General features: G+C 39.6%; 1 protein-coding gene and 1 long non-coding RNA gene across 3 annotated transcripts in view; one reads left to right on the top strand and one right to left on the bottom strand.

Annotated features, from left to right (window-relative positions):
- LDAH (lipid droplet associated hydrolase) overlaps positions 1–12,196 on the bottom strand; it is a 112,274-nt gene extending 100,078 nt beyond the window's left edge. The window contains exon 1 of one of the 2 annotated variants that reach the window (XM_004582629.4): positions 12,066–12,196. The gene's annotated coding sequence lies outside the window, so the exon portion shown is untranslated. Of the gene's footprint in view, positions 1–1,830; positions 1,948–12,065 lie in introns of those variants that run through there. The other variant, XM_058668223.1, reaches the window with a different exon arrangement.
- A 144-nt stretch (positions 12,197–12,340) lies between these two features.
- Positions 12,341–26,064, top strand: LOC131481035 (uncharacterized). The gene is made up of 3 exons (XR_009246001.1): positions 12,341–12,511; positions 14,423–14,541; positions 25,967–26,064. It is a non-coding gene; the product is annotated as an uncharacterized LOC131481035 (long non-coding RNA).
- The last annotated feature ends 791 nt before the right edge of the window (positions 26,065–26,855 follow it).

Below are 26,855 nucleotides of genomic sequence, written 5' to 3'. Positions count from 1 at the left end.
GCAAATTTCTGTATAAATCTTTCTCACTTCAACTGAGCTCTAATTCTACTTGTTCCATGAGGCCTTCTCTGAGCATTGCAGGAAATATTCCTCTACACTCACGATGCCTGTCCGTATCCTAGGCTGTCAGGGGCAAAGGCAGCCAGCTAAATTCTACCTGGCAAAACTTGTTACTCATGTTAGGCTGTGCTTTCTCATGGCACTGCAGGCAAACAACTTGCTGTGAGCACCACCTGTCCCTGTCCATGCTCAACATCTGAAGATAAAAGCAATGCTGGCTGGGTGTTGTGAAATGGGAAATCCCACGTACTGACTGATGTGAATGACAGTAGCTATGCAAAGCTACTGAGCAGCCTGAACAGCATCTACAGAAGGTATAAATTCTGATTCATTCTGATGAATCAACTCTAAAACAACAACAAAAAATTGAAACTGATGCATGGAATGTTATTTAAGGTATGGAAAAGCTAAAGGATTTAACTGGTTATTACAGAAGAACGGTTTAGTCAATTATAACAAAGCCTTACGCAAAAACGAAAAATCATGAAGATGACTAAAAAAGGGAACAATATTATTACCTGCATGTAATAATTTAATTGCATGTAAGAACTAACAGCTACCTTCCATCAAAACCTCCCTGCTGGGCCCCGCGTGGTAGCCCAGTGGCTAACGTCCTCACCTTACACATGTCGGATCCCATATGGGCACAGTTTGTGTCCCAGCCACCCCGTTTCCCATCCAGCTCCCTGCTTGTGGCCTAGGAAAGCAACAGAAGATGGCCCAAAGCCTTGGAACCTGGCACCCGCATGGGAGACCCAGAAGAAGCTGGCTTCAGATCAGCTAAGCTCTAGCCACTAGGATCACTTGGGCAGTGAACCAGCAGATGAAAGATCTTTCCATCTCTCCTCTGCTCTCTTAATCTGACTTTCCAATACAAAAAATTAGAATAAACCTTTAAAAAACAAATGTTAAAAACTAAGAGATTTATTTTTATTTGAAAGGCAGAACTACAACAGAGAGAGAAGAGAGACAGAGAAATATTTTATCTGTGGGTTCATTCCAAAATGTTATCAGTTGGAAGCCAGGAGCTTCTTCCAATTTCCCACATGGGTATAGTGACCCAAGTACTGGTTCAGGACTTGAACCAGTGCTCCTCTGGGATGCTGCAGCTGCAAATGAGGGCTTAGTCTACTATGCCATGGTACCAGCCTTTCAAAATTGATGTCTTAAAATAATATTCAGAAAAATGAAAAACTGCCACTGAAAAACTATGGACTCTTCTTAATTGAAAGTATGTATATGACTCATTAATCAGTGTATCCTTGTACATTTTTCATTTATACACCTCCACACTCCAAACTTATCACAAAATATGGTATATTTATAAAAGTTTTCTGAGATTTATAATGTATTAGAAACCGTATGAGATGGAGCTGTCATACACAACAATAAATTAGAGCACTGATTTTGAAGACACTGGCCTCATTCACTACTCTCACCATAAGAAAATTTAAAGTTCTTTATAAAGTTATTATACACAGTCAACTCATAAATACTTAACTTCAAGTAAATGTCATCTTGGGAGATTGATGACCAATAACAAAATTAACAATTCGAGTAAATCCGAAGCTCAAGCAAAGTTGATAAAAATGGGGAAACAGAAGAGCAGCCAGAACTCTGAAACACTTAAGATATACCTGAGGAACCTTGAGATAACACCGATGTATGCGAGGCATCCTGCATTTCCTTCGTCCTCACACTTCTGAATCCTACACAGCCAGGTACAAGCAGCAAAGGAGACCACGAAGTGTAAGATTCAAACTTGCTCACCTAAGAATCCAAGGTAACTCAGTTTTGCAAGCAAGCATCAGATTAACAAGGGACAGCATGCTGTAACTATATACTGGCAAAGGTGATAGCTCCACCTTCAGCCTTAGCCTATTAACAATCTTTCATGAAATCCATTTTGATAAGCAGTCAGAGCTATGCAGGATAACAAACAATTGTGGATACAATCTGTGTGCACTCGGACACACCCATTTACCAATCAGGAAGTACACTCTCATTTGCTTACAATAATGTTTCTAGTTTCACTTTGTAACAGATTTTTTTTTCAATTAACTCTTACATAATCTTAGTCAAGATTTAACAAAGAATGCAGCCTCTTGGTATAATTTTTGATTTTCAAATTATCTTTCTTATGAATTATTTAGAAGTATTTATATATCATAAATTCACTGTTTGACCAAAGAGGAAACAGGCTGTTCTAACGAACAAACATATTTAAAAATGGACATAAATACATCTTACTTATTAGCATCCAAATAATGTCTGCATTTTATTTGCTACTCAGTAAGAATTCTAATTTTCCAATGAAATTAGATCAATACACCCCACCAAAAACAAACATCAACTCAAGATGAATCAAAAAACCTAAATGTAAGACCTTGGATTATGAAGTTGTTTGAAGAAAATACAGGGAAACACTGCAAGTCATTGGTAGGGGATGATTTTCTGGACAAGACCCCCCTCCTCCAAGCAGAGGCAACCAAAGCAAAATGAAACAAAGGGGATTATGTTAAACTCAAGTGCTTTTGCACAATAGAATGAAGAGAAATCCAATGGAATGAGAAAAATATTTGAAAACCATCTATCTCACATAGGATTAACATCCTGGATATGTCAGCAATTAAAAAAAACTGAACACCAAAAAACAACAAATCCCCAAGAAATGGGCAAAGGACTTCAATAGACAGTTTTCATAACAAGAAATTCAAATATATGAAAAAAATGTTGTATAATACTAGCCATTAGGAAAATACAAATCAAAACCACAATGACATACCTTCTCACCCCTGCTGGAATGCCTACAATCCAAATCAGAGAGAGGAGTGAGTGCTGCTGAGGATGAGGAGAAAGGGGAAGAATTAACCCACTTTTGGTAGGAACGTGAATTAGTGCAGCCATTCTGGAAACCAATGTGGAAATTCCACTGCTTGGTATACACCCAACAAACTTGAACACAGGGAATCAAAGAGGTACCTGTAAGTTTATAGCAGAAATGTGCACAACAGCCAAAATTTGGAATCAACCATGGTGCTCACCAAGAAGTAAATGGATAAAGAAAATGGGTAGCTACACACAATGAAATGTTATTCTGCTATAAAAAGAATAAAATTCTGCCATTTGCAGCAAAATGGACTCAACTAGAGGACATATTGGTTGAAACACGTCAGATACACACTGCGTGTTTTTCCTTACATATGAAAACTAAAATTTAAAAAACACAAACAGGAAATATCTGTGTGTACTGATCATTGCAAATAGTTTCATAAAATGTTATTTCATATCTTTGTCTAGCCAAGGATTAATGTTATATTGCTACAAAAATAACTATTTTTTCCTGAAAGAACTGCATATGATAAAAACTTTTAAATTTATTTATGCATTTATTCAAAAGAATTAACAGAGATGGTGAAACACAGATCTTTTATCTGCTAGTTTACTCCACACATGGCTAAAACAGCCAGGGTTGAGCCAGGTCAAAGCCAGGAGCTTCATTTGGCTGTCTCACGAGTGTGTAAGGGCTCAAACACTTGGGACATCCTCCATTGCTTTTCCTAGACCATTATCAGGGAGCTGGATTGGGAGGGAGGCAGTGAGAACCTGAACCAGTCCCCTATGGGATATTAGCATTGCAGACACACCGCAACATCAGCCTTGATAAGAAGTTTTTAGAAGTTGTATCACGTTGTAGAATGCTATTCAGCCACACAGAAGAATGAAATCCAGCCTTCTGCAACAAAATGGATGCAACTGGAAATCATTAGGCTTAGTAAAATAAGCCAGCTCCAAAAAGACAAATACATGTCTTCGTAATCTGTGGTTCCTAAAGTATGGAGTACAAACAAAAACACGCAATGTGTGTGAGCAAAACTGACATTCTGAGACCGATTACTATTTACAGCCTTTGACTTTATTCTTGAGGAATGGTGGTTTCTTTTTATTTTTTTTCTACTTGTTATTTGTTGAATTCCTTACATATTGGAGTGTTAAGCCTGTGATTGTGAAGCCAATTGAAACCAAGTAATTGCAAAAAAAAAAAAAAACCTTTTTTTTTTTAAGGAAGTCAGGAGGGAGAAGGGTGAGTAAGGGGTCATGCTTGCTCTTGGGTCTGTATTGTGAAATTTGTTCACTTTTTATAAACAAAGTAATTAAAACAAACTGTCAATATTAAATATACTATGGATGTTATACCTGTTGTTCCTGTTTATGATGAAAATTTTGTTTTAATGGAACAATGATGCACTAGCTTGTTTCCAAATAAGCCATTAAAAACTGGAAAAAACAGAAATTTTCTAAGTCTTCAAAAAATTATTAGCCACTGAAAGAATTACACAGAAATGTGTGACTAGTTTATAAAAAAGGAAATAGAAAATTGACATGAACAATAAGCATTGAAACAACAGAAAACAAAAACTATGACATTAAAACATACAAAATATAGGCCGTCTCTCCCTCTTTCCTTTCAAAGGACACCCCACCTCCTGGTTTTCTCTTGGGAGGTGCTTCCCCTTCCCTCCTCTTTCCCTGCTCACTTGGTCCCTGCACAAATAAACTTTCTGTCTGAAAAAAAAAAAAAAAAAAAAAAAAAAAAAAAAAAAAAAACAGAATATAGATAAAGGTATGACTGCAGGAAAACTGAAATTAGTGCAAGGCATTTGTAAAAGAAAAGGACTGAAGACCAAGAATATAACCATCTTGTAGAAATGTGAAAAAACAGATAAATCCAAAGAAAACAGCAAAAGGGTAATAATACAGAGTAGAAGTTAATGGGATAAAGGAAAAGTTTATCTGAAAAAGGATGAACAAAAATGAAAAGGCAAATAGTGTCAGCAGTAAAAAAAAAAGTATATCATTTCAGATTCTACATGTATCAGAATAAAATAATCTATTTTTTAAAGACTTATTCATTTTACTTGAAAAAAATGACAGAAAGAGAGAGACTGATCCCCAGAGGCAGATCCTCCATCATCAGGCCTGAAGTGTTTGGCCACTGCCCGCTGCCTCCCCAGGCCACTAGCAGGGAGCTGGATCAGAAGTGGAGCAGCCACACACTAACTGGTGCTCATACGGAATGCTGGTGCATAGGTGAGGAATTAGCCTTTGCCATTGCACCAGATCCAATAAACATTACAAAGAACTTGGTGACAATTATTTTGACAAGCAAAAGCTCCCTCCCACCAAACACATTAAAAATGGTAGTACAAAACAACTAGCAGAATAGATCTGTATCTTTATGGATATTTTTAATGTCACTAAATTCACAGGGCTCCTGGTCCACTTGGTGCTGGGGGCATTGTATTCACATAGCAGATCGGGATAAAGCTCCTGGCGCCCAGGCCCAGGACCATGCCTACCCATTGTGGTGATTTGTCTCTCCCTTTCTCTCTGTAACTCTTGCCTTCCAGATGAATAAATAAATAAATAAATCCTAAACAAACAAACAAACAAAAACTATAAGCAGACCAAATTTAATGGTATGTGAGGGTATTTCAAAAAGATCATGCAAAAATGTGGAAATAAGAGGAATTTATTTTGACATCATATATTTTTCATCAAATACATTTTCATAAGCTTTTGAATACTCCTTAGATACATTTTAAATGCATTCTCCACACACTTTTTGAAATACCTTCATAAAAGGAGTGACAGATGAAAACCAAATTATATAAATGTCAGAAATGAAAAGCTGCTTATGTATTCAAAAATGTCATTAGTTTATCACAATAGCAAAGGAGTAAAATCATACAATTTTCACAGTTGATAAAGAAACTATCTTTCTTTTTTTTTTTTTTTTTTTTTTTTTTTTTTTTAAACAAAGACCACCTTTTTTTTTTTTTTTTTTTTAGATTTATTTTATTTTTATTACAAAGTCAGATATACTGAGAGGAGGAGAGATAGAGAGGAAGTGGAGCTGCTGGGATTAGAACCAGCGGCCATATGGGATCAAGGCAAGGACCTTAGCCACCAGGCCACGCTGCCGAGTCCAGAAACTATCTTTCAATGGTCTTTTAAAATCTTCAGCATCATGCCTCCCTCTACTTCTCCATCCAACATGACTCCAAACTTATCTTATTAATTTGTTATATTCTGTGGAGTAGGGAACTACAGGTTACAATTATGTTGTCAAGAACTAAGAGAGGGCTTCCAAGGTTCACAACATAATAAGATGATAAATATTTAAGGAGAAGGAAACATTAATTACCTTGATGTGATCACTACATAAGATCTACATGTACTGAATTATCATAATGTTGTTCATAAACAGGTATAGTTAAAATAGAAAGGTTGCGACATCAAAAATAAATCATTTTTAAAAGAAAGACTCCATTTTAATAAGAAACTGTGAAAGAGAACAAAACACAAAAAACAGTCCAGCAATACTAAAAATATTTGTAATTTTCTATAATCATGTATATAAACATTTATATGTTTTTGCATAAACAATTGTTATTGTTGGATAAAGCAGCTTGCCATATATACACTTCCATGCACTTTGTTTTCATCCTTAACAGATGGGAATTCCACCAAAGCAAGTAGTCCAATTCAATATTAATGGTTCCAGAGTGTGTATACATTACAACTCATACGACTGTCTCCCTGCTGACAGGCACTCAGTTGGTTCCCAGGTTAGAAGGAGGCTTCAGTAAGTATGGTATACCCTTACGTGCTGTTTTCATAGGCCAGATTCCCAAGCATGGAATTACTGGTTTGAATTTTATAGTTAAGTGCTGCCAGATTCTTTTCTGAAAAAAGATGTTAAGAATCACATTTCTTTTAGAGAGTTAGGAAGTTCTCTTTCCCTTTACAATACTATTATGAAATGGTAATGGCATTTACAACCTTTGGTGTCTTTGGGTATAAAATACTTCACTCTTTAAATTTGCATGTCTTTCACTACCAGTAGTGTGGGCATCTTTTCATTCTGTTAACCTTTGGGTCTCTCTTTTCTGTGAACTGTCTTCATATTGTTTGCCCAGGTCCCCAGTGAGTTATTTATTTTTTTGATCTCCAAAAAGTTTTGTATGCCACAGATAACAACCCTTTTCTGAATTTCTATATTTCTATATGCTCAATTTTTACATTAAAACTTTGAATCTTCTTACATAAAGATATAATTTTATTTTCCTTCAGGTAAGGAGCTACCTATGCTACTACCATTTAATAAGGAAAATCACCATTTCCTATTGTATATCCATACCACAGATGTTCTCCATATGTTAGTCACCTGGTCACCATCTAGGTCAGCAGGTTGAGTGTCATGGTTTCAAAGTGCTTGTTCCCAAGTAACCCTTTTTTACTCAATCGTTTATCTGTATGCACAAGTTGGAAACAAGAGAATATACAGTGGTTGGTACTACTGGTGGTTTCAGGCATCCAGTGGGGGATACTGGAACACATCCCCCACAGGTAATAAGGGACTATTATACCTAAAGGAAACAGGATGATATTTAAAGAGCAGAAAAGTTAAAAGTTCCTAAATGAAAGTAAGATTTCTACATTTTACTTAAAGTGATTAAAGTTAGTACCAGTAGGCTCTGAGGTAACTTAATATATAGTTACATTAAGAGCAATCGCTAAAACAAAGCATACTAAGTAATACATTCAGAAACAGTTTGGCAAGTCAAATACAAATATAATAAATGAACAACAAAAAGGCAAGAATGGATAAATGGAAGAAATTAAAACAAAAAAGAAAATGGCTGACTTAAATCCTACCATCAACAATTACTTAAATTATAAATGCTCTAAACAAACCAGTTAAAAGACGAAGATAGGCAGGACAGATGGAACTATATCTTGATAATAGGATACTGGACTCCATGCATCTTACAATGTCGGGATACACGTAAATAACCAAATGATGAGCTGAGCGCATGATTGTTTATGAAGGACCATACTATTGTAATGATAAAAGGGAAATCAATGGGGGTGGGGAGGATATCTGGAGAGGAGAGAAAGGAAATTCCAGAGCCTATGGAACCGTATCATCAAATAATACATAAAAATTTTTAAAGATTTATTTTAAATTTTTTATTGGAAAGTCAGATATACAGAGAGGAGGAGAGACAGAGAGGAAGATCTTCCATCCAATGGTTCACTCCCCTAGTGGCCACATGGCTGGAACTGAACTGAGCCAATCCTAAGCCAGGAGCCCAGAGATTCTTTCAAGTTTCCCACATGGGGGCAGGGTCCCAAGGCTTTGGGCCATCCTGGACTGCTTTCCCAGGCCACAAGCAGGGAGCTGGATGGGAAGTGTGGCTGCTGGGATTAGAACCGGCACCCATTTGAGATCCCAGCGTGTGCAAGGCGAGGACTTAAACTGCTAGGATACCTCACTGGGCCCAAGTTTTTTTAAAAAGTAAATTGTCTATGAGAAATATACTTCAACATACTGACACTGATAGTTTGAACATAAAAATATGAAAAAGATGTGTCATGAAGGGATGGCTGTGAGTTAACTACTAGTTAAGATTTTGGACAGCAACCAAACAAAGCAACAAAACAAAACAAATATTAATTCATTAAAACGCATGCCAAATGTGTATGCACCAATCAGTGGAGATTCAACATACAGGCAGCCAAAGCCAACAGAGCTCAATGGAGGATAAGAAAAATCCGTGATTATAGCCTCACCTCTCAGCAACAAAATGAGAACAAAACACTACACCACTGCAGGACAGAACACCAGCAACCACTAAGAGGCTGTCAACCTGCACAGAACACTCCACATGCATTTCCAAAGATACAACACACTAGTTACAAGACAAACCTATTTAAAAGAATTAAAATGATACAGCTTATGTTTTTTATACACTGTGGAATAAACTTAGGAATCACTAAGAGTTAAATACAAATTAAGTCTATACACAGAACACATGCCTATCCTATGAGACAGAGGTTTCGGGGGAAATTTAAAACAACACATACACACTGAGTGAAAATGAAAATACAAAATACCAAAATTTGTGTGATGCAGCTAAGGATTGTGAAAGTGGAAATAACAGTACTAATACTTACATTTCAAACAGTACTACTGGTTGGGTGTACCTAATTAAAAAATTTAAATCCAAATGTTTCAGAATCTGCAACTTTTTGAGCACTGACATGATATCTTAAGTGTGAAATTCTTAGTTTCCTTCATTTGACAAGCTGTGATCAAAATGTAGGTGTGCTATAAAGGTAGTATCAGGATGTGTGTAAATGACAAATGAAGCATAAGTGAATTTTTCAGTTTAGTCTTTAGCTCCATCCATGACATGCAAATATACTCAAGTCACAAAAAATACAAAGCCAAAGCACTTATGATCCAAGTATTACATATAAAGGATACTCAACCTAAAGATCCCTAAAGATCCCACAGTCAGTGAGTTTTACTCCGGGCTACGCTCAGCATTTGAAAACCAATCAATGTACCTCTCCACATCAACAAGTAAAGAAGTCAATATCACAAAAGTAAACAAACACCCCATCTCTATAGCTGTACTCTTGGGCATTTATTCTGGAAAAAAAGATTCAGGATCACTCAAAAACTTGTACACAAGAGTTCACAGCACCTGTATTAATAGTTCAAAGCTGGACATAACACAATATCGTTTACAGAAACCACCTCATAGAATGCTACTCAGCCATGAAAAGGGAACAAGTGATTGATACATGCAACTTGTATGGGTTTCCAAAGATCCACTCTGAGTGCAAAAAAGGCAAGTTGAGAGATTTACATACTATATGATGCCATTTATACAATTCTCTTAAACAACAAGTTACAGCAATGGAGATTGGAGGCTGCCGAGGCGACTGTCCTCTTTGGGTGGGACATGACGGCTGGAATTACAACAGCAGCACCCCAAAGCAGCCTTGCAATGATGGGCAGTTCTCCATCTGGATTATTACAGGTGGTTACTACAGGTTACACCTGAGAAAATTGCAAAGTCATGTGGATACATACCAACGTGTGTCCCTAAAACTGGGGAAATCTCAATGAATAAACTGGACTGCGACGACGCCAACGTCCAGGTGTCATGTATTACTATGGTCACCACTGGAGGTGGCTGTCTGAAGGTGAAGAGGGATCTTTCTGAACATTTTTTGTCACTTCCTAGAAATGTATAATTACTTCAAAATAAGGTTTCTAAAAATTAGGAAAAATTAGTTACTTATATAATCACATATTTAATTGCAATGGGTATACATGATACTAACACAGAAAAATCAGAAACCTTGCCACATAATTCCATGTAAACTTGCAACAACACAGCTGAAAAGTCCACATGCAATATAGATGCACAGATGGACTCTGGACAGTGAGCTGCAACTGTTTAATCTGTAGCCATTCTATCTTTGTGTAGAGTAAAATGACAAAAAAACGAGTGTTTTTCTATATCTGGACCGGGATAGTAATATGGCACCTGCAACAGAACTATGTTCTTTTTTGTAGTACTTTTTGTTTGAAAAACGTGCTCTGATCCCCTATTATAAGATGAGCAAATTGGGTAGTACAGTTGTAACATCCGAAAAAGACTTATTCTTTGTTGAAGGTCACAGGATTTTAAATGGCAACATTAACTCTATAATCTTCTGCCTCCTATTCCTTATTTTTCCAAATACACATTACTTTGAATATTCATATAATGCGAATCAACTGTGGAATACTGTAGGACCAAGTGCAAATAGACATGAGTGAGGTGCATATCACAGTAAGGCTCTGTGCTGTCATCTTTGCTGCTGCAACTTTAAAATTTTTGAATAACTTCTATGTTCTAATTTGCTATCTGAAATACATGATTCGTGAATGAGTACACTAATCCCTCTTTTGCAATCTGTGCAATTGGGTCAGAAAGCTGAGCTTATATGAATAATACAGAATCCATCGATATCCCTGAGGAAACATGAAGGTGACAGTACCTCACTATCACATAGGAGAGATTTGCCTAATTTCCTTGACAAAGGCCTATTTCCTTTTTCCATAGTCCATTGCAGCCCCTAAGCTAACAACCATTGCATCAAACTTCATCGTAATCACATATACAATCTATTTCTAATGCACTAGAAAGTGGTTTTTGGCCTCGAAGCATCAATGAAACCCAAGATTTTTTTTAGGTGTATAGCTACTTCCACATTAAATATACTCATTAAACATTATATACCTACTTCCTTTTGGATGAAGTATATTTAAAGTAGACGTGGGAATTCAATGTGCTGAAAGGAGATCAATAACTTAAAGCCTTAGGCTAGCAGAACATGAAATATTAAAATTTAAAAATTTAAAGGAGCATCCATGTGTTGTCAGGATAAGCCCCCAAAACTTATCGGCTGGAAAGAACCACGGCAAGCCTGCACATCTTCCATCTTTATGTAGAAACAGGAGGAAAACACCCAACTGAATTAAAACTTTGGTGAGTACATTTGCTGGAGACTTTTTTCTAAGTTTCCATGGGGTTCCTTTGTTATACCCATCTTCCTCCACAGGAATTATCTGCTTTTAGAACTGAAATGACTAAGGGGCTACGTGTTTAGATGATGAACTGTGAGCTCTCAGGGAGTGGCGCTGCAGACACTGCGAGGTGTCATGGGAAGATACGAATTTCGAGACGACTCCAGCAGTAAACCATGCCTGGTGCACCCTGTCCCAGTGAAGGAAGCACAGCCCCCAGGCATTTAAAGGAGGAAGAGAGGGTACAGCCGTGTAAGCCCCAGAAGCTGGCTATGCTCCCGGCCACTTCGGCCGCTCCAGGTCCTGCCCCTGGCTCCCAAGGGCATTCTCCCGCCCAAGCGGGCTCTGCTTCGCAGTGGGGACACTGGTTCTTCAGCTCTATGGACAGAAAAAGTAGCCCCAGGGATCCGCCCCCGAAACAAGCGATACTGAAAAGCCTAAACTCTCACACCGTTATTTCCGCCACCACGGGCTGCCTGTCCACCGGCGGCTAGCAGTCAGCGAGGAGAGCGAGCACGGAGGGGTCCTCGGCCAATCCCCCCCGCGAGCGCAGGACCCCGAACCTCACCTGCCAGCCCAGAAGGCCACTGGCTCTTTGAGGGTCCTCGGAAGGCGCTGCCGGACCGGATGTTCCACCTCCCGATGACGTCACGTCGCCGCGCCGCGCGCTGCTCCCGGGAAGTCTCGTCCGTGGTGCCTGCCGCTTTTAGGAAGTTAGGTTTCGAAACTTGGCTGGGGGCCGAGGGTGTCGGGGTTCTTTGCTTTCTGTTTCATTTTCTGTGCATCATATTGTCTGGCATCCTGGCCTCCTCTCTTTTCCATTCTCTGTTCTCTCCCGTTGGTTCTCTCGGCCTCTGTGAGAACATTCCAAGGTGTATTCTTGGTTGACCTGTTCGTTAGCGGTAGTATGCCCGTATCTGAAACGCCGCACATAAGAGAGGTGCCAAGTATGCCTGCCTCGGAGTTACTTGGTGCTCACCGCCCCCAACAGCGTGAAAAAAGTTGGTCCGTGAGGTGAAGAGTTGCGCGATAGCGTGGTGCCTAGGGATCCGTGCGTGTGAGGGTCTTCAGAAAGTTCACGGGAAGTGTGTCTTGTGGAAAAATGGCACGTGGTTTCAACTTTTTTACATTAACATAAACTTGCCTTTAAAATTCTGCTTTCTTGAACTTTCTGAGGTGCCGTTGTGTTTGCTCAGATAGTCCCAGCTTATGGATATTACGGAATAGCACTAGTGTGGCTATTCCTAGATGTCCTAAAAATATAATATTCATAAGGCTAGAGGGAAAAGTGCACTAATGAGCCCGCAGAGCATCAGTGGTCCTCAGAGAAAAACAGTTCTGCGTTTGAATTCAGTGTTTCACTGGAGGTACCATCGTTCAGCCTCATCTCTTTTTCCCCAGATATGGTACATAGTATTTAGTGAACTCAGAAAAAGCCACTGTGTCAACTTTTCATATATTAACTCATCACTGCAGTGCAATGGACAAATCCCTAAAACAAGTGACTGACAGCCATGCTGTCATGTGTGGGAGGTGTACCGCTCATGAAGACTGCTCCCTTCAGTGTCTGTGTGCAGATGTTCGTGAATGTGTTTCATTAATGCACCATTTCAATCCTTGCATAGATATCTGATTCATTGCTGCAAGGAACTTATGTCTGATTAGATTGAACCCTGTACCAGAAATATTAACCACAGGGACAGGTGTAAGTCTGTAGAAAACCAAGCCTGTCCTCCCAGACTTTATGGCCAATCAGTATTCTCTCTATTTTCCTCACAGTGTAAAATGAGGCAAGGAGAAATTCAGTGTTAATTATTTGAAGTGTACCAGCAATTATGTGCCAGTTGGGGCACACTTAAATAAGAGACTGATAGAATTATGATTCCTATGAACAACTATACTATTGTAGCAACATGAGAAAAATCTATTGGGGCATGGGAGTTTGGGAGGGAATCCCAGTCTATACAAAGTTGTACCATGAAATTTGAAAATTCAAAATAAAATATATATAAAAAACAGGGCACAGTCTGATGCAAAAAAAAAAAAAAAATCTCCCATTTGCTGATTGGCATACTCCCCAACCCACCTCAGCCCCCAGTACCTACAATGTCCAGGGCGAGGAGGCCTAAGCCAGGCGGCCAGAGCTCAACCCAGGTCTCCCACGTGGATGGCAGCGATCCAGTTACGCGAGCTGTCACCAACTGCCACCCATGGTGCACATTAGCAATAAGCTGGAATAACAGCCAAGGCCCTAACTTGCACACTGTCACTTGGCTCATTAGGCTGTACTTTGTTTAGAAGCATATGTAAAAAAGAAATTCCAGGAAAGTGCAACTAAATACTGTTTTGTTTTGGTGCAGTTAATTTTGAAATCATAAGGGATATTCAAAATAGCTGTTAAAAATGCATATTATGAAAAAGTTATGCATGGTTTCCAAAGTTTTTCTTTTTCAACACTGAAGTACGGCTACCTTTCAAGTTTAATGTTCACAAACTCTTTGAAGTACCCTTTTGTGCTCTGTTGCTCTTGGATGAGTCCTCATTAGTTTAAGGATTTTCTGCCTGACAACTGCACTGCTTGGAGCACCTTCTAATGGTTTTCCATGTCTTATTCATTTCCTTGTGGTTTCTGGAATGCCTACATTCTCTGGAAGTTTTTCTACTTTTGTGCACGCTGTTCCTTTACCTAGCATGCAATTCTCCTTCCCCTTGCTTCTGTCTTCTCTGTCTGCTAACTCTGCCACATGATGTCCACTGTTGAATGGCTTTCCCTGGTGTTCCTAGATGTAGTGAAGTCTCCTGTTTATATTACTGTATCACCATGTGCATTCTTCTGTCGTGACACTTATTTGTATGTCAGTAGCACAGATTGTGAGATCCTACTTGACAAATATCATGTCTTTATTTTATCCTTATATTTCCTAGGTCTAGAATAGGGTCTGAAACAGGATCAGCATGCAGTAAATTTATGGTTAAGTAACCACTCAACTGCAGAATTGGAAAGACCCTTGAAACCTATAGAACCCATTCAACACCTGTTCCAGGTAGGCTTGTATTGTTGAGCATTTATGTGAGAATTTTCTTTTTGATAGTGGTTTCCAATTCACGTTAAGACAGCATTGCCCTGTACTTTGTGTTCTGTTCAGTCCTTGGAAACCATGTTAAGTCCTTGTATATTTATTTATTTGTTGGAAGATGGGGGGATTATCACTTCTCAAATATTAGCCTGCACAACTGTCATTCAGAGAGTTAAGACGGAAATGTCTGGTTTAATATGCAGAGTGGGGAGCATCCCCATGATCACAGATTTTACCAAAAACATAGCAGCTTAATCAAACATTGGTTACCTCGCATGGCTTCTAAGGATTAGAAACCCCAGAGCAACCAGCTGAAAGGTTCTGTCTCAGGGGGTTTTGTAAGTTTGCTGAGAAGCGCTCTGAGAGGGGCAGCAATCAACAGGTAGAATCTGTTACACAATCCTGTGGTTGTCAGCAGGTCAGTTCCTTTCCAACTGTTAGCCAGAGGCTTCAGTTCTTTCCCAGTGGGCCTCTTCATGGTAGTCAGTTTTCTGAGAGAGAGAGAGAGAGAGAGAGAGAGGGAGAGAGAAAGAGAGAGTCTGTGTGTGTCTGTGTATATGAGAGACAGAAAGCCACAATTTTTTTTTTGTCATTTATAACATAATCTCACAACTGACATACATCTCCCTCAGTGACAGCTGCTATGTGGATGCTCCCCAAAACTCATGTTGAAACTTAATCCCCCAAATCACATGTAATGGCACATGGAGGTGAGCCCTTTAGGAGGTGATCAGGATTACATGAAACTGCCAGGGTGGGCCCCCTCACCCATGAAGAGAGGCCAAGTTATTTGTATTTCTCCACCTCATCACGTGATATCCTTTGTGGCTTCAGGTTCAGCAGAGTCCCCACTGGTAAGAAAGGGCAAAGCAGATGTGGTCCCTCAACTTAGGCTCCCAGAGCTCCAGACCTGCTAGAAATAAATTCATTTTCTTTAGAAATTACCCAGTCTGCAGTATTCAGTTCTATCAACAGTAAAAGGACTAAATGGCACAGATCACTTCCCTTCTTATGTTGACAGATTACAGAGCTGCATCATTATAGAGGGTAGGACTATTGGGGCCATCTTGGAGATTAGTTAGCACCATGGCATTATTTTGTATCATGCAGGCAAAAAAAAAAAATCCTCAGATAATTTTGAGAAAAGTGCTTCCAAGAAGTAAATTTAGGGTGGTTGTTGGTGGTTGAATTTTGGAAGACTAAATTCTAACATACCTCTGATTTTCTTCTTGAACTCATAGCTTCTAGTTTCTGAATCATCATAAACCAATCATATATTCCTTTGATACTATTCTTATGGTATCATTTGAGTTGTTACTTAATTACTATAAAATTTAACATTTTTTTTCTGCAAAGCTATGCATTTTAGGAAATACTAGTCATGTTAGTGGCAAACCGTGGAGCTAAATTAATTGATCTAGCCCATTTTAAAGTTTGTATTCAAGCCAGAATAAAGGCAAGAACCTGGTCCTGATCTGCCACGTGTGAAGTCTGCCCTTCTCTGCACTTGCCAGTTGCATGAGCCAAGAAAGCCCTATGGTTAAGCCAGTTTCATTTGTGCTTTCTTATTTCTGGTAGAACACCCTGCCTGATACATCTCATCCTGTGCCCAGGGAGCCTGAGGACTCATTATAACACCTTGGGGGCTGACTGTTCCTTCACTTGTTGGTCTGGGCGTGGTCACAAAGACATGGCAGTGAAAAGGTTTCTGAGTAACTTCATGACTAAGTGGCAAGAAACAATCGATGGAAGGGGAATCCCAGAATATAAATTGATACTTGTATTGAATAGGCTAATACATAGCCTAAAGATCAATGCTCACAGAGTCTTTTGGGTGGAGGAGGAGGGAGTAGTGATATTTACTATGTACCACATTTCTGTGTTAAATGTTTTACATGGATTTGGAAAAAGAGAAACTTGAGGGCAGGATTGGGAGTGATGGTCCTGGATTAAAGACTTCTTTTCCAGCCTCTATGAACTATATCTCAGTCCTGGAGAGAGAAGACTTCAGCAATAAGCAAAAAGAAGTAATTTTTCCTACAGAAGCTGTGACAGAATTTCAGATCCTGAGGTAGGGCAGTGATCCCACTGTGGCAGCTTGTAGTGCCAGGGAAATATGGAAGACAGGGAAGCGAGTTGCCTGTTGTAGAGCAGAGGAACTAAGAATAGTATCTCATGAACATGACGTGATTTAAGAGTTTGTCATCCATGAATAGCACTTCCATGGAGGAGTCAGAGTAGATAGTAATGAACTTTTCAGCATCTCATGGGCATGAATAAAGAGGAAGAGGGGGGAAGAATGCATTAGGGCTGTGACTGGGGGTTGGCTGAGCTGGGCTAGGCTGTAGCACCTAGCAGCATGAGCTGCAACCAGGCATAGCCAAGCTGGGCCAGGTTACAGCACCTGCTGGCAAATGCCAAGGTGAATTGGGCCATGCCAGATTGGGCCGCAGCACCCACCAGTCCACTTGAGACCCAGGGGTATGGGTGTGAGCCTGGTAGGGGGCAGCATTGGCTCCCCAGCTGGACCACTAATAATCACTGGTGAGCGTGAGAACTGGGAGTGGGAGCAGATCAAGCTGGGCAGGGCTACAATGCCTGTTGGCCTGCATGTGGACTGGGTTGGGAGGAGAGCCAGGGTGGGCCAACCAACAGTACGCACTGATGTATGCAAGGGCCAGAGTAGATGCGGTCTAGTTGAGCTTTGCCATAGCATCAGCTGACAGCTGCAGGGACTGGGGTCAAAACCTGTTCAGCTGGACTGCAGAACCACCTGGAGAGTACAAAATCCAGGGCTGGGAGTGGGCCCAGTAGGGAAACTGTGGGAACCTCTCTGATGGGCTACAATTCCCACTGGTGAGCAGAAGAACCAGGGCTGTTGGTGGACCTTGCAAGCATAGGAACCAGGGCTGTGAGTGGGCGTGGTGGGGTTTGTCGGGGGTTGCTCCCACTAGCATGCAGCTCCCACTGGTTATGTGAGAGCTGAGTGTGTAGTGGGCTGGGTTGGACTGGCCACAGCATCCATTAGTTTGTGTAAGAGATGGGGCAGGAGACTGAAATGACCCAGCAACTGCAACTACCAATGTAGTGCATAGGCAGATGTGGGTGAAGGACTGAGCCAGACCCCATGCTGTCAAGCACACACAAGTATCAAGTCTGGGATTACTTCAGATGACGTAATCCCACTGGACTCAGAAATCCAGCCATGGGGAGAATGTGAGATCTGTGGTCTGACTGTAGAGTGCATGTGTCAGAACTGGGCCTTCTCAGTAGATAAGATGGAGCAGTGGACAGCATGCCCAGATGCACATGGAGGATATGGCAGTTCATTAGTGTCTGCAGAATAATCTGGTACCATAGCAGAGGAAGCAGGGAAGAACAAATTCATCAACTCTACCAGCCACTGGCTGCAAGTATCTGGGCAAATGGAGACTCTTAAGGCGGACTGTGTCAGCCAGTGGACCTTGGAAGGATTTCCTCATCCTTGGATTGGCAAGATGGAAGGCATTTCAGAACTATTGAAATCATATAAGCAGAACTTTCAGACTGTGCTCCATACTGGGGACCCTGGGATGACATCTGGTGGCCATTCCCCATCCCTAGGTAATGAGGCAGTTGGGAAGCTGGATGTGACTTCTCCCTTCCCAAGATATGGGAGGAAGAAAAAGAAAACTTGGAAGCAATGGTTTCACCCACTTTCCCATAATCCTCAACCCTTCCCAGTATAATCAACTATGTAAACAGTATAAAAAAGTAGTTTAATTAATTAAAAAGGAACAAGAGGAAGAGAAAGCAAAGAAGTAAAAGAAAAGAAAATCAAGATTTTAAAGACAACTTAGATTTCTCTTTGATGAATATTTTAGGGATATGAGGCATAAATATTGGTGACTTGAACAATGGCTTTCCTTCTTTAATAATTTTTTTATTTGGGCCCTGCACCGTGGCCTAGCGGCCAAAGTCCTCGCCTTGAACGCCCTGGGATCCCATATGGGCGCTGGTTCTAATCCCGGCAGCTCCACTTCCCATCCAGCTCCCTGCTTGTGGCCTGGGAAAGCAGTTGAGGATGGCCCAATGCATTGGGACACTGCACCTGCGTGGGAGACCCGGAAGAGGTTCCAGGTTCCCGACTTCAGATCGGCGCACACCAGCCGTTGTGGCTCACTCGGGGAGTGAATCATCGGACGGAAGATCTTCCTCTCTGTCCCTCCTCCTCTCTGTATATCTGACTCTGTAATAAAATAAATAAATGTTTTAAAAAATAATTTTTTATTTGTACTTTTGTAAGTGGAGATAATTGTAAACGTTTTCAATGTGCAGTTGTTTAATGCAGCAGCCACCATATGATACCAGCTGTATTCTGAGATCCATATTAATTCTTCTTTGAATACTTTAGATCAAGAAAACAGTCTCACATAAAACTTTATCCTAAAAAAGCCTCAAGATGAATTTGTGAGAGTATATTTAAAAATGTATGTAAGATAAAGATGATAGCTAAAAACTGACAGTTATACTATTATTACTAAACTATTTTTCTTGTCAATTAATTATACACAGATCTAGAAAATACATGATCCTTAAGGCAGTACTTTGGCTGTGAGACTTGGAGCTTATTGCTAAAACATGGGTCACTGATAGTACTGCTCCCATAGAAACACTTGGCTTATAAGAAGAATGAGTTTAAAAAAATCTCATAAACATCAATATTTAAATATTCTAGCCATCAAAATTATCCAAAACATGTGTACACATTTGCACATATATATATACATATGTGTATTAAAATGCCAAAGCAATATTGTTATTTTAAGACTTTCAAGGTAGTTCTTCACATTTAGTGTAACTGAGGCTCCAAATATTTTAATCCATTAGGTGTTCCTTTAGTCCCCTCTGAGGAGCCATACCAAAAAGAAGCTTTTAATGGCAGGACAGGATAGAATAAAGATAGGAAAAATGAAAAAACAAAGTAGGTTGGGATTTCTGTGAACGGGTATCCCCTTAGAGTACAGTATGTTCCCGTTTTATTGGATTTCTCAGAAACTAACTGCTTCATTCAATAAAGTTTTAGTGGACTAATTATTGTGCTCTAGGACATTTACGAATCTTTCTTTTTATTTTTAATGGAGACTTTGTATTCCCCAGTAAAATAAAAACGGAATTTTTTTCATAGGTCAAAATACTTTTCCATGTTATCCATCGATCTGGCTGTGGTAGACTGAATAATCCCCGCCCCAAACATGTCTGTGTCCTTACTCCAGAACTTATTACGCGCTGTATCGCATGGCAAGAGAACTGTGCAGATGTGATGAAGATGTTTTACGGATCTTGAAATGGGAGTGGGTTTCTATAGGGGAATCAAGTGGATCCAGTGTAATCACAAGGGGCCATGAAAGAGGGCCAGAATTAGAGACGATTTAGCCTCATCAGAAGCAGGCAGGGGAGGAAATGCAGTGGTGAAGGCAGTAGTTAGGGTCGGAGGCGGCTCTGCCGCTGGCTGAAAGGTGGAAGAAGGGTCCACAAACTAAAGAAATCAGGCAGCCAATTGCTGAGAGAAGCAAGGAAACAAGTTCTGCTTAGAGCTCCCAGAAGGAAGGCAAGTCTTCCCAATACCTTACTTTTGACCCGTTGAAGCTGATTTTGAAGTTCTAACCTTCAGAACTATAAAATAAACAGGTTGTATTGTTTTAAGCCACTACATTTATGGTAATTGGTTACAGCACACACTAATCCATCACGTAAAGGCTCTGGCCCTTTTCTGTTTTGAAAAACAAATAAATGATAACTAGGTAGATTTTAAGCTTTGGAGTGCTTATTACTAAAATTCTTGTAGGCTTTTTCTGCTATGTTTTTGCTTTTTTGGGTTTGGATACCTTTAGGAAAATCTCCAGTATCCTTCCTTTTCACATTACTGCTCTTTTTAAGATTTATATTTATTTTTTATAGGAAAGGAAGGCATAAGGAGAGGAGGAGATCCAGGAAGATCTTCCATCTGCTGATTCACTCCCCAACTGACTGCAATGGCCAGAGCTGCACCAATCAGAAGCCAGGAACCTGGAGCCTCCTCCAGGTCTCCCATGTGGGTGCAGGGTCTCAAGGCTGAATGGGAAGCGGGGTCATTGGGATGAGAACTGGCTCCTATATGCGATCCCAGCGTGTGCAAGGTGAGGACTTGAGCTGCTAGGCTTCTGTGCCAGGCCCACAGTACTGCTCTTAATCACCAAAATAAAGTCACCTTGTTAACACAGAGCTCAAATTCATTCTAAGGTCCCATTTTCATTCATGGTCAACTTGATGTGGTCATGTAATCTCAGAATCCCAGAATCAGTGATGTGATGTTTTAGACAGATGAGGAAGGACACATTTAGAAATGGAAAACACAATGAAGAATAAAATTTCAGCTGTGAATATAACATAATCTTCTGGGAGCAGCATCCCCCATAGTCCAGTACCTTCCCAAAGGATGAGCACAGTCATCACTGGTGTAATGGCTCTGTGAGGACAGGAACAGACGCCACCAATGAGGCTACCTCTTGAGGGCATGCACCATCACGTAATGGTTACGGCAAATGTTGTTGAAAAACAAAACCAACAAGCTAGAATACATTTTCCACTTCCAGTGTTTCTTTTTCATGTTGAAGGATCTCAATGAATGTATTGTTCCTGGCCTTTGGCAATCCTTTTTCTTACTCTTCTTCAGGGAAAGTGGAGTGGCTGGCCTGACAGGTAAAGATTGGAAGTGTAAACCTCTAAATGCTTAAATCATATGTGTTCTTTTTTAAAAAAATCTTTTTATTTATTTATTATTATCATTTTATGATACAGTCCATAGGCTCCTGGGATTTCCCTTATCCCCTCCCCAATCGCCCCAACCCCAAGTTCCCCTATATCATTACTAAAGTATAGTTCTTCATATACAGTCATATGCCCATCATTGCGGGCATGGACAATGGCAGAGAGTCCAGCATCCTATTGTCAAGAAATAGTAAACAGTTTCATTGTAAGTCCATCTTTGTCTGGAAGTGAAGATGCATACTACATTGTATCCTCACATCTGGATATGTTAGTCTCCATTTCACAGTTACTATATATCAACAATGAGAAGCACTTACAGATTGCTGTTACCTGAATGCTGCTGGAGTATCAGTCACTGCAACACAACACACACACCACTTTCCTGTGTCTGTCAGGCTCCAGGTACCCCTCTGGTGTTATTCTGGCCTCTCCTATTTCCTGGAATGTGCCCTTTCTTCACACTGGCAAATATTTCTCTGTCCGTTTAAACTGTCCTTACCCTATTCCGCCATCTTGATTCCTCCCATATGTTTTCTTCATCTTGGAATCAGCTTGCCTCTAACAGTAGGAGGGCTTAGCCTCTCCACAATGTGATGACCTGGGTACATCCCATCTTGTTGATAAGTCTATCCAGTCTGGGATTTGGTTTGCAGGCTCCTTCGATACTCAACAGACTCCATTATAGTCTTTATTAGATAGAAATATGACATTTCATCTTCATGCTTAATTCCTAGTCTTTTTTTTTTTCCTCCTTTTTTTCCAGACTCCAAAGACAAGGAAGAGTACTGATGTGGGAAGGCAGGAAACCAGAGGAAGGAGCTGAGGTTGGACAGCTCTGAGCAGTCCACATGGCTGCTGCTGCCTGCCTGGAGATGGCTCTGATGGTGCCACCCTCCAGGGGGCTGGGGTGAGCTGTGGTGGGGCAGCTGGGGTCACCCAGCCTAGCCTGAATGACAGCTTTCCTTATGTGTACTATCCAACCCTCCCGTTACGTGCACCAGCTAGGCCCCGAACTGTTTGTATACTAGAAACCATAGTGTTGTGACTATATAACTAGCACCAAGTAGAAATATCCAGTATGGCTGTAGGGTATGTCTCTTTGGTGGCCTTGTGTCATTATAATAAAATTGCCACAGCAGGCACTCCCACTTTCATCATACACCTGTCACCGTATTTCCAATATTTCCAAGAAAAGATCAAGGAAATAGATGATACCCAACTCTACCCCCAAGTGCGAGCTGCTTTTGGATATTCAACTAAAGCCCACCCTGATACCACCTTCTATGTGTCCTGAAATTACAAAAAGATGACCAAATTTTGTTAAGATGTTTTATTTTATTTGTCTTGAGCTTCTTTTTGGGACATATTTTGTGTTTTAGTTGAGTTGACTTATTTCTTGAATTTGCAACTTTTGCTGTGTTTCTGCTTTGACTTCTTTCATATGGAGGGAAAACTCTGAAATAAACTCAGTTGAGGAACTTGTAGCCAGCAACAGTTGTATTTTGGAGTTCCCCTCAGGGATACAAAAATTCATTAGGAATTATTTAACATGCTGCCACATTCTGTTTTCTTATTTTTTTTAAAGATTTATTCATTTTATTACAGCCAGATATACACAGAAGAGGAGAGACAGAGAGGAAGATCTTCCGTCCGATGATTCACCCCCCAAGTGAGCCACAACGGGCTGATGCATGCCTATCTGAAGTCGGGAACCTGGAACCTCTTCCGGGTCTCCCACGCGGGTGCAGGGTCCCAATGCATTGGGCCATCCTCAACTGCTTTCCCAGGGCACAAGCAGGGAGCTGGATGGGAAGTGGAGCTGCCGGGATTAGAACCAGCGCCCGTATGGGATCCCGGGGCGTTCAAGGCGAGGACTTTAGCCGCTAAGCCACGCCGCCGGGCCCTGTTTTCTAATATTTTATATTAGATTTCATACTGATATTCTTAAGAGGGATTAGTTTGTGGCTCTTAGGGTGTCTTCCTTTCAAAATTATAGTAGTTTAAAATAATTTAGAAATATTTCTTATTTTAATTTTATTGGCTTTGGAAAACTTATATAATATTGCAAGCACCAGTAATTTGCTTTTTCCTAAAATCATTTTTTTAGTTCAAATCTTCAGATTTGCTTACAGTTGAATAAAATGTTCATTATTGCTCTTTCAATTTCTCCTTTACTTGTAGTTACTTAACTATCATTTCCAACTGCTGAACTTTTTTGGTAACATTTCTCCGTTTTAGTAGATGACCTATTGATTTATATTTATATATGTATTTAATGTGTTTTTGGCAATGGTTATTTTTAACCACTACTTCTATGCATTTCTTATTTTAGAATGATAATTGAATACTATGTGATTTATGATTCTGCTTTTCTCAGCACTTTTTAAACTAAAATCTTATTTATAAATTTAAATTTTCTGTGGATTTTGCTTTGCTTATATGCCATGTTTCTGATGTACTCAGATACACTGATAAAGTCAATCAATAAATAAACAGATTTGTCTAGTTGAACCATCTTTGTCCTATGAAGGAGGTAATTGAATGGCCTATCCTTTGAAAAAATATTTTTACAGAAAATATCTTAAATGTTAAAGTTATCTCAATGATTTAATGCTTTTCTCAGTGATAGATCATAGTTTGTGCACCACCAACTTCAAGATTGGCCACAGCTTGTTTTAGAGAGTGGAATGTTAACAGATGGTTCCTTGTTGGACTTTGCAATGTAGAATTCTGCTATTCTGCTTGTCTCTCTGCCCCAAGATCAGCATGTACCAGGATGGGATGTAACTTTGCCCTGGGTCCCAAAATGAAGCAGATGTGGAGCTGAGATATAGCCAACCATCAGAACTTATGTGGTGGGAATAAGAAATAACCTGTGATCATAGACTGAGATTTTGAGGTTTTGTAATGCAATAAGATATAGCAAAACTTTTTGAAACATACATGTACTGAATTATGGGGTATAACCATTATATCTAGCTTTATTATATTTTATAGATAATAACACACCGTATATTATGAATACCTAAATATGAATAGTAACTTTTCTAAACAAGGTATGAGCACATCTTAATAAACTCAAATATAATTTTTTAAAATTTCCATTATAAAATTTATAGTTGCGTTTTTGCTTTTATGACATATTTGTGACATAGGAATGATTTGTTTCCTGCCACAGTTTTGTTCTACAAAGTCCCCCTATTCCAACTGTTTGTTGTATGTGCTATAGAAGCCAGCACCTAACTCTGATTCTTTAAGGAAATCTGCTCTCTTTATTCCTACTAGATTATGTTTACTAATATGAGGAAAGAGATACTCCCTCTTTTTTGTGAATTTTAAGTTCTTATTTTTATTACTACTTAAAATCAGTAGAAATAATCTACAATCATAGCAACACAATGCATCTTTATAAATGTCTCATGGGAGAAATATAGTTTTCTGTAACACATATAAGAACAGTGTGAGATATGAAGATGCTTTAAAAAAATTCCTCTGTGGAAAAAGAAGAAAATATTCTTTTTTCATGCTTTGATTTGGCAAATACTTGTGCAGTTTCACAATTGCTTTAACCTTATGCCTCATTTAGATGAAGGAAAAAATAAAATGTCAAAGGTATTTCAAAATGGTGGTTTTTTTTTTTTTTTTTGGTTTCTTACCCACTGTATTTTATATTCTTTATTTTACGTGGCAAAATGGGCATCAGTGAAAATTTGAGTTGTCTGATGTTGTTCTTATAAATTCAGAATTCTCTGTTAGGACAAATCTGAGTTTTAGTATGCTAATCTCTGAGGAATCAAATATGTCTAGGAAAAATAATGTATAGGGAAACTGAAACATCTGATTTGCATTATTAGTACTTTCCATGTAATGATTCTGCACATTGTTATCATTAGCAACACTATTTCAATCATGAATATCACCAAGTTCAGAAGAAATCATCTCTGAATTGTCTCTATTAGACCATGATCAAGAGGAAAAAATACATGACTGAGTTTTCCTTTAGTGTTGTATCTGACATTTTTAAATAGACTCATTTTCTGTGGTTTCATGTGACCTATTACATTTGTCACTGGATGGCAAGGAGGCCTGTCTCTCATTAGCACTTCCGCTAGTACTTGAGAAAATATCCTGGAAGAAAAAAAGATTTAATTCCCCTCCCACCCCCAGATTTGGAGGCATTTGATTTTTTGAGAATTTCAGGGGCCATCGTCTGTAATTGTAGTTGAATACTCTTTACCATATGATGTTACAAGATGTAGCTAACATACTATCTGCCCAGAAATATGTTTCTCTTTGATCCTAAAAATGGCTTTTGATTAAAAAATTGGCCCTCTATTATATTAAGGGTGAGATAGGATTTAAGTGTGTAGGGGGAGATTGATCTATAGAAGACAAAACAAAAGAATTGATCAGAGTTAAATGTTTTGCTAAAATCAGTCCTTTGATTTCCTCCCTCCTTTCTGCTTATCTGAGCACCAGCATGTACTGTAGCACTTTTGTGGATCGTGTCTAAACCGGATTGTGTGTAAATTGAGTGTGTTTGTGTGTATATTGTCTTTGCAAGGATGACCCGGTTATTTGCTCTTCTTTCTTCCATTGGCAGTGATGTTCCTAGCATCTCTTAGTGACTCTTCCGTCGTGTGAACTACCGGGATGAGACAGAAGACCCCTTCTCTCTTGCTGATCAGTGTGCCCTAGGGTAAGTGTGGCAAGATTCTTTTTTTTTTTTTAAGATTTGTTTATTTTTTATTGCAAAGTCAGATATATAGAGAGAAGGAAAGACAGAGAGGAAGATCTTCCATCCAATGATTTACTCCCCAAGTGAGCGCAAAGTCCAGAGCTGAGCCGATTCAAACTCAGGGGCCAGGAGCTTCTTCCAGGTCTCCCATGTGGGCTGTCCTGGACTGCTTTCCCAGGCCACAAGCAGGGAGCTGGATGGAAAGCAGGACTGCCAGATTAGAACTGGCACTCATATGGGATCCCGGTGTATTCAAGGCAAGGACTTTAGTTGCTAGGCCACTGTGCCATAAAACGTCTCAGAAGGAATGCAGATATTTGACATAGGCCCTTTTTTCCTCCCAACACAGAATATGGATATATTAGCTGTAGCTCTATCCTCTATATTGGGCCATGAGACTCTATTGAGAACGAGTACTATGCATTAAGGATTGTGGAATAGAAAGATGGAAAAATCTGGAGACTGATACTGTGAAGCTGCTATATTAGCTTTGATTCACATACTTCTGAACTTGTTTTACTTCATTTATTTTGTTTAACCTGCTCTTAAATAAGTTTTTTTTTCTTACCAACACTAATCCTAATGCAGCTTAATAATAGCAGTGACCAAACTGTAATAATGGCCTGTTTTATACCCTGCCCTGTGTGAATGCTGTGGTTACTGTGACTTTTTTACTAATGTGATGTGACTACTGTTCTGAGTCTCCCTGGGTCATGAGACTTGAATTGGTGAAGGGAGGGTAGAAAGTAAGAGT

This window comes from Ochotona princeps, chromosome 8 (assembly GCF_030435755.1).
Source record: "Ochotona princeps isolate mOchPri1 chromosome 8, mOchPri1.hap1, whole genome shotgun sequence".
Taxonomy (NCBI): Eukaryota; Metazoa; Chordata; class Mammalia; order Lagomorpha; family Ochotonidae; genus Ochotona; species Ochotona princeps.
This window is presented reverse-complemented; position numbering and strand designations above follow the sequence as displayed.